Source organism: Zalophus californianus, chromosome 3 (assembly GCF_009762305.2).
Source record: "Zalophus californianus isolate mZalCal1 chromosome 3, mZalCal1.pri.v2, whole genome shotgun sequence".
In the NCBI taxonomy this organism is placed as follows: Eukaryota; Metazoa; Chordata; class Mammalia; order Carnivora; family Otariidae; genus Zalophus; species Zalophus californianus.
The window spans coordinates 140,904,500-140,917,409 of record NC_045597.1 but is presented as its reverse complement, the minus strand read 5'-3'; the positions used below and the strand labels follow the sequence as shown (position 1 = coordinate 140,917,409).

The 12,910-nt window shown below is 38.3% G+C and overlaps 1 non-coding gene across 1 annotated transcript; it reads right to left on the bottom strand.

The window, feature by feature from the left end:
- Window positions 1-9,368: 9,368 nt before the first annotated feature.
- On the bottom strand, window positions 9,369-9,475 carry LOC113921149. Its single transcript, XR_003519550.1, has one exon. It is a non-coding gene; the product is annotated as a U6 spliceosomal RNA (small nuclear RNA).
- Window positions 9,476-12,910: the final 3,435 nt, after the last annotated feature.

Below are 12,910 nucleotides of genomic sequence, written 5' to 3'. Positions count from 1 at the left end.
ACGTTCCATCCACACACCCTAGTGAGAATGAGTTACTCTCTTGAGAAAGGAAGAGCCATGCAATAGGAGTACCTGGAAAAGGTGTCCCCGGGAGGCAGGGGTTGAGAGAGGGAGAAAATAGCAAAGAAAAGAGAGGTAGAGGCCAAGACAAACTTGTCTCAATCTTGCCTTCCCAAGACAGAATCTGGCTCCCACCTATGCTCTTTCTGTTCCCATTCTCTTAGTCTCTCCATCTTCCCATTTCGTGCTAGCTGATCAAGAAACAGAAAGTGGAGCAGGCGAGAGGGAAGGCCATGAATCTCTTCAATGTGGGGAAAATAAAAAGAGGGGAGGTCATAAAATTTTAATCTTACAAATTACAGCCTTGTTTAATAGTAAAAAATTGAAAAGTAATGATCCTTTTTGGCTCCAGAGAGAAATCATTGAGAGAGGATGGCACAGGTTGGCTTTCCTGAGGAGCAGACTCTGAGTCAGCAGGCAGGAGGTTCATAAGGAGCGTTCTAGGGACCATCGCCTATGTAAGGGAAAGGGAAGGCAAAGAGAAGGGAAAAGAACTGGCAGGGGGAGAAACTGAGCTGTGATAGATTCTCAATGAAAGCCTTTGTCCTCTGGAATGTTCCTTAGAAGGTTCAACCCTTCTAAGACACTTTGAATTGAGTGGGGCAAGAGGGAACTTCACAGTCACCAGCGATTGGATGCAGAACACCTTGGGAAGGGAGTGTGACCTTAGGCAAGGGCATTCTCTTAGTTGAAACAATCCCTAAAGGGGGCTGACAGGTGAGGGCCGATTTGTCTGCAGCATTCCTAAAACCTAGGGCCATCAGGCCTTCAGTTCTGAAAGGGGATTCGGGTAGTGTATCACAGTGCCCACCACAGAGAGAAAATTAGTACCTACCACAGAGCTTGATATGTTACTCGACAAACATTTGTTGAAGAGATGAGTTTTGTTTTGTCTTTCAAATTGCTTGCCCTTTTCCACCAGAAAAGCAAATGTGATATTATTAAAGCTTTTATAGACAATTGCCTTTGATGTAAGTTTTTGTCAAGTACAAAGACTGGCAAGAAATCTTTGTAACGAAACTATACCTGTGGCCAAGGAAAATGGCATTATGTAACAGACATCTGTGAGAGTCCGCTGTAACTTTATGTGCATGTAGTTTTGCATTTTTGTAAAAAAATTTCCTTTTTGAAACAATGTCAAACATACAGAAAACTTAACAAAAAAAGTACAAAGAACTTTTGTTATTTAAACAATTTGAGAATAGGTTTCTGGCCAGATGCTCCATTACCCCTTAATACCTTAGTGTGTATTTCTGATATTCAAGGACATTCTCTTATTTTAACCATGATACAACCAAGCAAGATCAGAAAACTAACATTGACACATTACTACCATCAAATCCTTAGACCCTGTTCAAGTTTTGCAAATGTTCCACTGCCATTTATAGCAAAAGGATCTAGTCCAGAATTAGGTGTTGTATTTAGTTTCATGTCTCCTTACACGTCTTCATTCAGCCTCAAATAGTCCCTCAATCTTTCCTTGACTTTCAGGACCTTATCACTTTTGAAAATTATGGGTCAGTAATTTTTAGAATGTTCCCCAGTTCAGTTCTGTCTAATGTTACCTTACGATAAGGTTATGTTCCTTTGGCAGGCATCTTACAGAAGCGATGAAGTATTCTCATTACACCCTATCGGGTGGGGATAGGTTCCACATTTTCAATCTGTCCCATTACTGGGGTATTCACTCTGATCATGTGATTAAAATGATGTCTTCCAGTCTCCACTATTATAAAGTAGCCTCATTTCCCTTTTTAATCCATAAGTATTTTGTAGGGAGATACTTGAGATAATGTAAATATCTCATTCTCATCAAACTTACAACTTACTTATATCAGTGTGGACTCATGGATACACATATTATTCAATAGGTTATAATTTACTACTATTTATTTTAATGCTCAAATCATCCCAGATTTATCTAGTGGTATTCACTTCGAGCTGCTGTCTGTGTCCTTTTGACTTCCCCTTCATCGTTTTGGGAAGCATTTCCTTACTTTCTAATACAAGAAGATGTTCCAGGTTTAGTTTGGACTTCCTCTGCCCAAACCCTGGAATGAGCCATTTCTCCAAGCTTCTAAGACCGGCTCTCCACTAGTGCTCTGGACCCATCATGAAGATGTAAAAGAAATGCTCAAGAGGAGTCTATGAAAGCTAGATAATGGATTGTGTCTTGCTCTTTGATTTTGAAAGATACAACACTCTGTGCTTGAAATCCTAAGCTCCAAAGGTACAGATTTCCTAAGAGTTTATTGCAGTATCTTCACAGTACAGATAAATCTTTAGCATATCTCCGAGGTAATGCACTTAATCATACTTGCATAACATGGAACATTTATATAACCAAGGCCTGTAAAGGGTGATAAAACCTTTTTAAAACTGCTCTCTGGAAAGATTTGTCACTGCCGGTTCAGCAGCATGGCTGGTGGACTTTAAGCAGATGACATGGGTTTGTGTTTCAGTGGAATCTTCTAATCTGAAAATAAGCTCTCCCTCACTAGGTTGCTGTAAACATTAAATGAGATAGCCCCTGTAAAATTGCCATGTAAACTGGAAAAAAAAGCTATTTCAATATAAATTTTTTTTAGAAATGCTAACAATCACTTCACTGTTAAAACCTCTGAAAGTGAACTCCTTGGTTTTCTCAAGAAAAACCAGTGTGTCCAAAATCTCTAATACCATTAGACTTTTCAAAATGTGAGATTGCCTTTATATGCCATATTTTTTCATAGGACCTTTAATATATCACAAATTGCAATTTTGCTGAAATCTCTGATGATTATGCTATTATTGATTAACTTTCTCACATGCTTTGTTAATTTCAGAATATCTTCTTCTTTGAGGTCATCTACAGATAAAGTGTTAAGCTGTTAAAATTACTGAGAATGGGCTACTAATGAAAATAAAAAGGCTGCAGCTCTTTCAAAGGTGAGAAAATGGTTTGTCAGACTATGGGTGGCCTACGGCGGACCTAAATAATGTGTCACGAAGAAAGAGAAATGTTAAAGAATTCCCACTTGGTCTTCAGTAGGAGACTTGTAGAGGAAACAAAACTATGAATTACTGCTAACTTTTTAGTATAAGAATGGTATTGTTTTTTGGAGTCCTCATCTTTTAGAATACATACTAAAATATTTTAAAATGAAATAGGAAAGATATTTTTGCTGAGGAGAGTGGGTCAGAGTATACTTCAAGGTCAGCAAACCTTTTTTTGTAAATCCTAGATAGTAAATGTTTTAGGCTTTGCAGGCCACACAATCTCTGTTGCAACTACTAAACTCTGTTACTGTAGCATGAAAGTAGGCAGAGGCAACATGTAGACAAAGAGCATGGCTGTGTTCCAATAAACTTTATTTACAGAAACAGAAATAGGCAGTAGGCTGGATTTGACCTGTGGGTTATAGTCTCTCAAACCCTGGTATAAATAAAATAAGATTTACCATGATTAATAATTATGAAGCTCACGGGTACATAGAGGTCACTAGACTATTCTGTGTATATTATATATTTGAAATTTTCCACAATAAATTATATATAGTAAAAAAGTAAAAAAAAAGAGATAAAAACTTGTATAAGGCAAACAGAATGGGATAATCAGGCTATACTAATATTTAATATACACATTTAAAAGTAGTTTATTATGCAGCCACCAAAAAATGAAACCTTGCCACTTGCAATGATGTGGATGGAATTAGAGGGTATTATACTAAGCAAAAGAAGCCAGTCAGAGAAAGACAAGTACAATATGATCTCACTGATATGAGGAATTTGAGAAACAAGACAGAGGATCGTAGGGGAAGGGAGGGGAAAATGAAACAAGACAAAACTGGAGAGGGAGACAAACCACAAGAGACTTTTAATCTCAGGAAACAAACTGAGGGTTGCTGGAGTGGAGGGGGTGGGAGGGATGGGGTGGCTGGGTGATAGACATTGGGGAGGGTATGTGCTATGGTGAGCACTGTGAATTGTGTAAGACTGATGAATCACAGACCTGTACCCCTGAAACAAGTAATACATTATATGTATATAAAAAAAAATAAAAAAATAAAAGTAGTATATCTTAATGATTGGATTACTGGGAAGAATAGAAGACTATTTCCTATTTTCCTTTTATATAATTAGCTTGATCATTTTTCCAAATGTACTGAATTTGAATATTTATGTCTATCCTTTAAGAAACGTTTTTTTTAAAGATTTTTTATTTATTTGACAGAGAGAGAGACAGCCAGAGAGGGAACACAAGCAGGGGAGTGGGAGAGGGAGAAGCAGGCTTCCCACTGAGCAGGGAGCCCGATATGGGGCTTGATCCCAGGACCCTGGGATCATGACCTGAGGCCGAAGGCTTAACGACTGAGCCACCCAGGTGCCCCGAAACTGGTTATTTTTTGTAATGTACTAAATTTAATCATACCTCAGTACCAAGAGACATTAAAAACAGATTTTATGTTTAAAAACCATCACAGAAATAAAAGAGAACCTTCATACAGTATTCTACAGCTTTGGGTGGTAATGCTGTTAAAAAAGTTCAGTGTTCAAGGTTCCCCCTGCTCCAATCCCATGGCTGTGCCACATATGAAAGAAAAAACACACAGCTTTAAAAAAAAGACACAACTTTGTTCAATAAGATACAGCATTTCTGTGAGGTAGGAACAGAAAAGAAATGCTATGAACAAATGGGGGCTGGAGCCATGGGCCTGCTGAAGTGGGTCGTGAAGTAGGCAGAAGCAATTGAGAGTCTACATTCTCTTTTGGGGAGAATAAAAGTGCCCTAGATGAGGTGGGTCAGGGACAGGTTTGCTGCCTAAAACGAGATGCCGGGCCGGGGGATCCTCACTTCCTTCCACACCCTTACAAGGAAACTTTAAAAAGCTGCTGTTGGCTATTTCTTGGCCCTATAACTTTGTGGGAACCTGGGGGCTTCTGGGAGGCAGAACAGAAGTGCAAGCTGGCAACCAGCATCTCACATATTACCATGGAGGATGAGATCAATTACTGGCCCAAATTCTTCTCCCCTCTCTATGTCCTATGCCATTCTAAGTTTGAAGTTCTTTCCACCAAAAGTCAACATACTTTTCCACCCTTTGACTTTGGGCTCAGCCATGGAATTTGTTTTGGTCAGTGGGATATTAGTGGATGTGATGAAAGCAGGGGCTTGTGCTCATCTGATGGGGCTTACCTTCTTGTATTTCTGTCATCTCACTGAAAAGGGTTTTCCCCAGAGTAGCTGCCACTCTTCAACCCGGGCCCTAGCATGACTATTTGCAGAGCTGAACTGCCATACCTGCCCATAGCCCTGCAATGTGAAGCAGAGCTGCTTTCGCCATTGCCACCTAAGCTGCTGTATCTCACCTGCAGACCCACGAGAGAATTAAGAGCTTATTGTTATGTGATAAAGAAAACCTAATACTGGGATGCTATGTAACAAAAACCTAAAACATGCTATTAGCTTAGAGGACAGGTAATGGATGGCATGAAAACTATTACAGAAGTTGAAAAACAGCAACATGTGTTTAATAAAACTGTTACCTGTTGTAACATGAAGGATAGTAGGGATGATTTCTAGGCATATGTTCAAAGTATGAGCCAGTTACTTTTAGTTCTATTTTATAACGTGGTATAAGAAACAGATACATTTGGGGGAGAAAAACCCCTGCCAACTTGCAAGGAGTATTTAGAGGAATTCAGAGTCCAGAACTTGTTTATTCAGCAAATAAACCTCTTCACCTCCAGCCAGTAAGGGAGTCTCAGATTCAGCCTGGGCGGGGGGGAGGGGGGGGGTGGCAGGATATTAAACTTAAAGATATTGCTGTAACTAAGAATGTTGTGTAATCTAAAGAATTCACCTTCTGGGAGACGAAACCAAGAGCAGTAGAGAACAATGGATTGGAGACACACTGCTAGGGAGCAGAATTAGGGTCTAATTAAGGAAAATTCTTTCTTTTCAGAATAGGGGTACCCCATAACATTTTTCCTTTGGTATTTTAGAACAAGTGAATGCTAATAATGCCTTTTAATTTCTCTCTTTTTACTAGGAGTTAATTGTAGTTATCCTATCCCAGGTTCTATCATTCCATGTGGTATATAAGATTGTGTGTGAAGGGGTGCCTGGGTGGCTCAGTCGTTAAATGTCTGCCTTCGGCTCAGGTCATAATACCAGGGTCCTGGGATGGAGTCCTGCATCGGGCTCCCTGCTCTGTGGGAAGCCTGCTTCTCCCTCTCCAATTCCCCCTGCTTGTGTTCCTGCTCTCACTATCTCTCTCTCTGTCAAATGAGTAAGAATCTTAAAAAAAAAAAAGATTGTGTATGAAGATTGCACACACATATTCCCCCCCCCCATATATCTTAGTTCACAGGTTTCCAGATCAATGGGAACTACATCCAAATTTGATGTATATCATGAATTACTGGATATTGATCATAATGCTATGATTAGATGAGGCTGTTGGGGGTCTTAGGATAAGGGTGAATCTGTTTTTCTGTGGGACACATATAAATAATTGTGGCCAAGAAGATGGACTGTGGTTGACTGAACTGATTCCTGGCCTCAATCCTTCACGCTTCTTTGTGTCCACCTTTTGCATTTTTAAATTTGAAGAATATATTTAAATTGCTCCTTGATTTGGGGCTTGACTATCAGACTTGCTTTGCCATTAGATGTTTGTAGATGTTATATAAGCAAGGGCTTGAAATGCTTGCATGATGGGTTTTGCTCTATTGTGCTCCTGCCTTGATCATGAGATGAGCTTCTCCTGGATAGCTGCTTCTCCTTCAGCCTGGGCTCAACAATGAACACAAGTGGTACTGCCCAAGCTGACTACAGACCCACAGTCTGAATTAGAGCTGTCCCATAGACTTGTGAGCATAATAAATGCTTACTGCTGTGTACTACTGAGATTTTGAGACTATTGGCAATAACTAATCAACACAGGGGAGAAATCTCAAATTGTCAATGTAAGACCTGATTTGAGACTAGAGACCCAGGGAGCATGTTGGCCAAGTGCAAAATCCTTAGATAGAAAGTTGTAGATAACAAGCTTTCCCATTCAACTTTCCCATTCAAAATAAACAGGGAAATCAAAGTTCCAATGCACATGAAGACATCTACCATTAAAAAACACTGCCATAAAGTCAATAATCAGAACAATTATTTTCCCTAGATTAAATTGAAGTAAAAGGACAATCTAAAGAAAGAAAAAAGACTGTTTCATATCCTCAAAGAGATGAAGCAAGACGTACATATTTTATTTTTATTTTTAAAGATTGTATTTCTTTATTTGACAGAGAGAGAGAGAGCGAGAGCAGGAACACAAGCAGGGGAGTGGGAGAGGGAGAAGCAGGCTTCCTGCCGAGCAGGGAGCCTGATGTGGGACTCGATCCCAGGATCCTAGGATCATGACCTGAGCCAAAGGCAGACACTTAACGACTGAGCCACGCAGGTGCCCAAGACTTATGAATTTTAAAAAAGAATAAGACATTATGAAGCAAAATCAGGCATGATAAAAATAAATAGGAAGAATTAAAAATTAGAAGAACATACCTATTGAAATAGAAAACTCAATGGGCACTCTAGTCTGCACACAGTCTAAGAGAGATATCCTATGTTAGAAACCATTACTGAAGAATTAACCCAGAATGCAACAGAAAGAGATTTTTAAAAATAAGCACGAGAAAATAAGTGACACAGAGGACAAAATGAGAGACTCTAACTGATGGAACTTCCAAAAGGAGGAAATAGAGAAATTACAAAGAAGCAGTATTTGAAGAGATAGTGGCAAAGAACTTTCCAAAATTGAAGAATAACCCCTAAGATAAAAAGTGCATTCTATACTGAGCAGGATAAACATAAATTCATATCTAGAAACATCATAGTAAACTGCAGCACATCAAACATAAATAAAGTAAATCAAGCCATCATGCTGTACCCCTTTTATGGGGATATTTATCAACTACTTCTTAACAAAACTAAGAAAAAATAGAAAAATCTTAAAAGTAATTACCAAAGAGGAAAAAAATAATTAACTATAAAGGAATGATAAAGAATTAAATCAATATCAGATTTCTAACTGGGAAATACAAATGATAGAACACAATGGAATAACAGCTTCAAACTGCCGAGGGGAAAAGAACTCTGAATGTAGAATTCTATACTCAGGCAAAAGCTATCATCCAAAGAGTGAAAGCAAAATAAAGACACTTAGAGACAAAAGCAAAACAAAACTCATAGGGACGCCTGGGTGGCTCAGTCGGTTAAATGTCTGCCTTCAGCTCAGGTCATGATCCCAGGGTCCTGGGACTGAGTCCCGCATTGGGCTCCTTGCTCAGTGGGGAGCCTGCTTCTCCCTCCACTGCTCCCCCTGCTTCTATTCGCTTTCTGACAAATAAATAAATAAAATCTTTAGAAAAAACAAACAAGGGGCACCTGGGTGGCTCAATCAGTTAAGTGTCTGCCTTTGGCTCAGGTCATGATGCTGGCACCCTGGGATCGAGCCCCACATAGGGCTCCCTGCCCAGTGGGAAGCCTGCTTCTCCCTCTCCCCCTGCCTCTCTCCCCAGCTTATACTCTCTCTCTCAAATAAATAAAATTTAAAAAAATAAAAATAAAAAACAAAACAAAAAAACAAAACTTCTAAACACATTTCACTGGAATAACCACTAAAGGTTGCAAGAAGAAAAGTGAATCCAAGAGGAAGAAGTTAGATGCAAAAAACCATGGTGCCTCTATGGTATATAAGTTATATATCACTATGCTGTTATTTAACAAAAAGGAACAGTAATGAGCATAAAATATGTTGGTATATTTGAATATTGATTTAGAAAAATTATAAAAAAGTTGATGCTAATCTAACCTTACACCCAAAGGAGCTAGAAAAAGAAAAACAAAGCCCAAAGCCAGTAGAAGGAAGGAAATAATAAGGATTAGAGCAGAAATAAATGAAATAGAGACTAAAAAAATAATAGAACAGATCAATGAAAGTAGGAGTTGGTCCTCTGAAAAGATAAACACAATTGGTAAACCTTTACCCAGACTCAAGAAGAAAAAAAGAGTGGACTCAAGTAAATAAAATCAGAAATGAAGGAGGAGAAATAACAACCGACACCACAGAAATACAAAGGATTGTAAGAGAATATTATGAAAAATCATATGCCAACAAATTGGACAACCTACAAGAAATGGATAAATTCCTAGAAACATGTAAGCTTCCAAAACTGAGTCAGGAAGAAGTAAAAATTTTGAACAGACTGATTACTAGCAATAAAATGGAATCAGTAATCAATAAACTTCCAACAATAGTTCAGGACCGGATGGCCTCACAGGTGAATCTACCAAACATTTACCTGTCACCCTTGCACAGGTGCCGTGTTAATCTTCTCTGTGTCATTCCAATTTTAGTGTATGTGCTGCCAAAGCGAGCACCTACCAAACAGTTAAAGAAGAGTTAATACCTATTCTTCTCAAACTATTCCAAAAAAATAGAAGAGGAAGGAATACTTCCAAATTAATTCTATGAGGCCTGCATTATCCTGACAGCAAAACCAGATAAAGACACCACAAAGCAAAACAAAAGAAAGCAACCCAACAGACCAATATCTCTTATGAACATAGATGCAAAAATCCCCAACAAAATAATAGCAAAGTGAATCCAACAATACATTTAAAAAAATCATTCACCATGATTAGATAGGATTTATTCCAGGGATGCAAGCATGGTTTAATATTTACATATCAATTAATATGATACATTACAAGAGAAAGGATAAAAACCATATGATCATCTCAATAAAGGCAGAAATATCATTTGACAAAGTACAAAGTCCATTCATGATAAAAACTCGCAACAAAGTAGGTTTAGAGGGAACATATCTCAACATAATAAAGGTCATATATGCAAAACTCACAGCCAAACATCATACTCAATGGTGAAAAACAGAGATTTTTCTTTAAGATCAGGAACAAGACAGGATGTCCACTCTCACTCACTTTTATTCAACATAGTGCTGGAAGTCCTAACCACATCAGTCAGATGAGGAAAAATAAAAGGCATCCAAAATGGTAAGGAAGAAGTAAAACTTTCACTATTTGCAGATGACCTGATACTATATACAGAAAACCCTAAAGACTCCACCAAAAAACTACTAGAACTGATAAACGAATTCAGTAAGTCACAGGATACAAAATTAATATATAGAAACCTTTGCATTTCTATACAATAATGAAGTAATTAAAGATACTAAAAGAAATTAAGAAGACAATCCCATTTACAATTGCACCCAAAAAAAAGTTGATGCTAAGTTTTTAGACAACAGTAAAAGATAGGAATTTGGTAACAGGTAAATAGAATGCAGTAATCTTCTTTTCCTGTTTGGAAGGAAGAAATATTGAATAACTTTAGACTTTGGTAAAAATTTTACAGATATATATGTAGAATATAAGGGTGGCCACTAAGGAAGAGAAATAGAATTTATAGCTTCCAAATGAGGAAAGCATAAAGGGTGAGGGGAAAATAGAGAAAAGCTTTTCAATCTAGTGAAAAAACCAGAACTAAAGCAAATGTAAATAATGGTAAACAGAACACATAAAATGGTAAAAAATAAATCCAGATTTCATTAATCACATAAATGTAAATTAGGATTAAGCCAACATATTGAATAGCAAACAGAATCAGATTTCATAAAAATATAAAACCAGCTACATGTTGCTTCTAAGAGATACATTTAAAATAAAATGACACAGAAGACTTAAAGGGATAAAGATATACTAGGCAGAATTCTGCTTCTGAAAATGATAGAGCAGGTTTATCTAAGTCTTCTATAACAATTATAAACTCTGGGCAACATATTAAAAAACAGCTATCTGAAGGCATGGAGAATGACCAACAGCAGGCAGAAACTGAGGGGAATAATCATTTTGGGAATCACATCGGGTGAGATTTGTTTATAAAGCTTTTTACCTGAGGGTACTCTCATGTCCTCTTGGGTGCAGGGATGCTAGAACTCAAGCAGAAAAGTGCAGTCTTACTGCTCTGAGGAGTCAACTGGCTGAGTTTAGAGATGCCCAAACAACTTTGAAGTTAGGGAGTATAATCAAAAAAGGAAAGAGTCACAACACAGAGAGTCCCAAATCCATAATGAACCTCATCCTAATTTTTAGCGGACTCCTTTGGCTGCACTCGTGCAGAACAGACTCCAAGGGGGCAGGTGAAAAACAAAAGGGGGAAGGCTGAAAACTGCAACAGAAATTTCAGCTGCAGTCCATTGCAAAAGAGTTGGAGCTGGAAATTTGGGTCCAGATAGATTAAATGCCTTCTAAGACAAAAATGAGCAGTCTTCAAAAGCAGATAACAGAATCTGGAATCTCTACAATGATTTGTTCCCAATCTCCTGTATACAATAAAACATTACTAAACACGTGGATGTTTATAGCAGTTTTACTCTGCAAGCTGAAAACAACCCAAATGTCCATCAAAGGGGAATGGATAAATTGAAGACTATTCTAACAATGGAATACTACTCAGACATGAAAAGGAATGAACCAAGCATATATACAACAGCATGGATGTATCTTACAGACCTGCTGAGTGAGATGGGGAAACACAAGAGTATTTGTTGTATGATTCCATGTATGTGATGTTCTAGAAAAGGCAAAAAACTATCTATTGTGAAAGAAAACAACCAGAAATAGGATCATCTCTTGTGAGACTGATGGGAGAGGGGTAGGAGGGAACCTGCTGCTTCAATGGATAGGTCCATATCTTGAAGGAGAGTGGCTGTCAAGAACTGTGAAGGGTCTGAGGTTTTACCCTACTTGCAAGACAGCAAGTTAGCCTGCCAATCTTGTGGATGCTGGCAACAGACACAAACTCCTGAGTCAGAGACAAAGAACTTTATTATCCACAGCACAATAAGCAGTTTGAGCATCATGTTTGCATTGGTTCCTCTTGTCCCCTAAGTCTTAAACAGGTAACAAAGAGGGGCCCAGATTGGTGCTGTGTATGCAGTAAGCTTGTGTCAGAACTGAAGATCTTCAACCTTCAGGAACCTGAATCTTTTAGAAAGGCCAGTAAGTGTACCTGTCCTTTGCTCTGGAAGAACACATTATCATACTGGACAGTAAACAAACCTGCCTTTTGCTCCAGAGGGGACATTACCTTTCAAGACTGTTCACTATAAAAACATTCCTGAAAAGAGAGACGTTGCCTCTGCTTGCAAGACATGTGGAAACTGTCTCCAGCAGTTACAAGAGTGTATGCATTTGTCAAAATTTATTGAACCTTATACTTATTATTTGCACACTGCACTATAATTTTTACCTCAAAAATAAAACAGAACAAAAAGACCTGTAAAACAAACAAAAAGAATTAGGTGTGCACAAAACAAGTGGGACAGTAATAGGGAATTCTTTTGTTTGGGTGAATCCTTTGAAAGAGGTTTGGGAGGAGCCAGCCTGCTCTACCCAAGTGGCAGCTGGCCCTACAGTAGTACACTATTTCTTCAAACTACATAAGAATTAGACTATATACATAAGGGCAAGGAAGCTATTTTTTTCCTTCTTCTCACCACTGTGTCCCTGAGCACTCAGTACATAGGTGCTCAATATGGTCGCTAGCTAAGCTTGTGCAGCCAAAGTAAAAAAGGGAGCAATGCTTTCACCCCAAAGCCACTGAGTCATCATTTCTTCTTCTGCCATCTGTAGTCCCTCTCTCTTTTGCTTTCTTCACTTCCTCTCATCTCAATTATACTTTTCTCTCCTTTTCTATCACCCCACTCTCTCAAGGGGCCACAAAATGAAATAAAATAATCTCTCCATCACATGCTTTATTTTTGTGACAAAAGATTTTATACTTCATTCTTA